The following is a 3,954-nucleotide window of genomic DNA, read 5'->3' as shown; positions in this document are numbered from 1 at the left end:
GACCATACATGCTCAATTTCTTGTTCCCTTTGGACCTGTTTTGGACGACTTTTTTCAGATTTGTTGCGCATGATCGATTGTTTGAAATTTCCTTTGACCAGTAGCCTAATCCCGCAGTTTTGCACAACATTCGTGTTGCAAGTTTCCTGTTTCGATGATCATAGACGAGAAGATCTACATATTTCTCACGGCTGTACATATGGATATGTGTGCTATGATTTAAGACACTGCTTAATTATTCCTCTAGCCGGCGTGGTTTCTCTTGATCTCCTCTCTCGCGTCTTGTTGTGGTAGCGTCATCGTTGATGTCGTTCATCTCGGCCTTCTCCCCATGATCCTACTGCAGTTAAGCCGCCATGGCACGCACACTGTCGGGGTTCTTGTCCTCTGTTCTCTGCCACCGACGGGGTCGATCATCTTGGCCTCCTTCCGGCCTCCTCTTTCTCGTCCTACTACACTGGAGTCATTTTCGGCGTCGACCATCTCAGCTCCTCTCTCTCGTCCTACTACACTGACGATGCCATGGCGTGAGCACTGCATTGCTTCTCCTCTGTCCATTGTCTTTGCGCGAGCACTCCAACTAGTTCGCCGACGGGGTCGCTCTCCCATGACTCCGTGCTCGTCATGTCGGACACGGCGCCACGGTCACTGTCCACCGCAGTCGCCATGGTCCGGTGCACACTACATTTCTTCTACCCCTTCCTCTGCTAGCTCTTAACCCTGTGTGCTAAGTGCAAGTGCTAGCTCTTAATCATATCCCATGCGAGCAACCAAACAACGTGTAGTTGTATGTGCCGAGACAATGCAGGCAACCAAACAACATGCCAAAGTTGATCCTCTAATGCAGGAAGTCCATATGCAGGCAACCAAACAACTTGCAGATGTCGTATATGAGGCTGTTTTTTCAGAGTCAGGCTGGATTGAGATGTGTATGCAACACATATACCATTCACTACGGCAACCAAACACGTCCTTGGTGACCCCAACGGGCATGGCCATGAGTGGGACAGCCGTCACGTTGGCAGTGGTAAATCTCTCGCTCACGTCCAACTCCGCGGCCGAAACGCCTTCGGGTAGCCGCCACTCGAACGCGTGCAACAGCGAGGCCAGGATGAATGGCACGACGCGCTCCGCCATCGGCGGGCCTGGGCACAGCCTTCGGCTAGACCCGAACGGGATGAACTCGAAGGCCTTACCCCGGAAGTCCACCTGATCTGCCACGTCCAGGAACCTCTCCGGCACGAATTCATCGGGCCTCTACCACGCCTCGGGATCTCGCATTATCGCCCATGCGTTGAATATAACCGTCGAACCCTTTGGCACGACGTAGCCGCCGATCTCCACGCCTTCCTCCATGGCCCGGTTCGGCAGCAGTATCGGCGCCACCGGGTGCAGCCGCATAGCCTCCTTCACCACGGCTTGGAGGTACGACAGGCTCACCGAGTCGGTCTCGCCAATAGTTTCCTTGCCGCCAAGAGCACTGTCTATCTCCGCGCGGACCTTTGCCATGACGCTTGGGTTCCAGAGCAGCTCAGCCATTGCCCACTGTACGGTGATGGACATCGTGTCGCTCCCGGCCGTGAACACCTCGAACACTATGGTTGTCAGGCTGTCGCGAGGCATCTTGCCCGTGGAGAAGAGCTCGAGGAGCGAGTCGAGGAAGGCACCGTGCTTCTCCGTGGAGGCGTTGGCAGCTGCCATACGACGGTCAACAATGCCATCCAATAGGAGGAAGATTTCTCAAAGCGTATCTCCGTCCAGTGATGCCATCCTTGCAAGTCGAGTGGCCGAAGGAAAGGGACGAGGTCGAGACGTTCGGCTTCGCGATCACCTCAACGAGCTTCCGGAACCCCTGCGCCGACTCGGCGCCCATGTCGACCATGTCGATGGAGCAGAACGCGTTCGACACGAGGTTGAGCACGCCGCCGTACAGTACTCCCTCCGGTCCTTTTTAGTTCGCATATAAGATTTGTATGAAGTCAAACCTCGTAAACTTTGACCAAGTTTATAGAAAAAGTACCAAGATTTAGAATGTGAAATCAATAACATTAGATACGTCATGACTTTAGTTTTCATATTGTATAAATTTTGGATTGTATATGTTAATACCTTTTCATATAAATATGGTCAAACTTTACGAAGTTTGACTTCGGACAATCCTTATATGCAGAGTAAAAAGGACCGGAGGAAGTACCTGGCCGACGTCGACCTTTGTCCCAGTGCGGGCGTGGAAGTAACTCACCATCGTGTCTTGCAGCCCGCCTACATCACCTTAGTATACATGCTCTTAGTATATTTTGTATTGACAATATTCCTCAAAAAGTTGCAAGTAGCTTCAGAATGATGTATGCAAGTTCTATCTTGTTGACTTAATTTGGATATCCAAACAAAGTTGCATATCCAGAGGACGTGGGAGTTTTGCACTCGAGCTCACATGCTCTCTTATGAAAGTAAAATAAAAATAATAGTAAAAGAAATTAAAAATCTGATTTTCTTTGTGATAAACATTGATGAATGTTTTCATTGCACGCAAAAAATTATGACGAAATGATGTTCGTCGAAATGTGGGCAAAAACACAAAATCGATGCTTCAAAAAGACTATTATTGGAAGCATTTTTGGAGCATCAATTTTTTTCAGATTTCCATGAATGTCATTTCATCATAATTTTTTGCACATAGTGAAAGCATTCATCAATGTTTATCATAAAAAATTTCATTTTTTACTATTTTTTTGATTTTACTATTCATGAGGGAGCATCTAAACACGGGATCAAAAGAGCACTTTCGCATATCTAGCACCATACGAATCAAAAGAGCACTTTCGCATATCTAGCACCATACAAAGGACAACGCTACCATGTACATGTACCTGATTTCCAACATGTACCACCACAGGGAGAAATGAGACCTTTAATCATCGATATTCATCACTACAAAACGTCATCGAACGATATTTCGGTGTTATGAAGATGAAATGGCGAATCCTCCTCAACATCACACGGTCCAAACCTGATACACAAACAAAGATAATTATTGCATGCACATCCTCATAACTACATCCGCAAGAGCAAACTAAGTGATCAACATTTTGACATGGTTGATAATGGATCTTATGCTCATGAGGAGAGCCTTTCTCATCACTTTCCACTCACTGATGATGGTAATATGGGTATCATCTGTCATGCTATTCCCGTGAGTGACTTCCCTTGATAGTTAGCTCTGGGATGAGCACAATAAACCTCCTATCTCTCCAGCCCCTCGCGTCGTCTCCCTCGCAAGGCGACCCGAGGGCCCCCAGATCCAAGCACCGCCAGGCCGCTCCCTGCTGCTCCTCTGCCGCCGTCCCCTACCGCGGTGGCGCCGGGCCTCGTTCCTCCAAGGGGAGGGGGATCTCCGGCCATAGCGAAGGGCGAGGCGGAGCTTGGGCCCCGAGGAGGCGGCCTCGGTCTCCGTGGCGACAACGGCTGTTGCGGCCGCTCGGGCGGCGTGGGGTCGGGCCTGGGTGCGGTGCTGCTGCCGCGCCGGGTGCTCGCGGTGGAGATTGGGAAGTGCTCTTCTTCGACCTACTCGGCGGCCGGCAGCGGGTTCCCGGTGGCGAGGGACGCATGTCCGGTGGGTGGCTCCTCCAGCGGTGTCTCCAGGCGTAGCATGGTGCGGATCCGGTGGCAAGGGACCCGCTCGTGTGGCGGCGCGCGGAGCTCCCTGCCTCGGTTCTAAGATCTGACCGACCTCGATGGGGCGGGGTTGATGACCCACAAGTATAGGGGATCTATCGTAGTCCTTTCAATAAGTAAGAGTGTCAAACCCAACGAGGAGCAGAAGGAAATGATAAGCGGTTTTCAGCAAGGTATTCTCTGCAAGTACTGAAATAAGTGGTAATAGATAGTTTTGTGATAAGATAGATTGTAACGAGCAACAAGTAACAAAAGTAAATAAAGTGCAGCAAGGTGGCC

General features: G+C 50.3%; 1 pseudogene; it reads right to left on the bottom strand.

Moving 5' to 3' along the window:
- Positions 1–838: 838 nt before the first annotated feature.
- On the bottom strand, positions 839–3,651 carry LOC125537085 (annotated as a pseudogene).
- Positions 3,652–3,954: the final 303 nt, after the last annotated feature.

The sequence above is a fragment of the Triticum urartu genome, chromosome 2, assembly GCF_003073215.2.
Source record: "Triticum urartu cultivar G1812 chromosome 2, Tu2.1, whole genome shotgun sequence".
NCBI classification, from domain to species: domain Eukaryota; kingdom Viridiplantae; phylum Streptophyta; class Magnoliopsida; order Poales; family Poaceae; genus Triticum; species Triticum urartu.
Note: the sequence above shows the minus strand (reverse complement) of the source record. Positions and strands in the feature narration are given on the sequence as shown.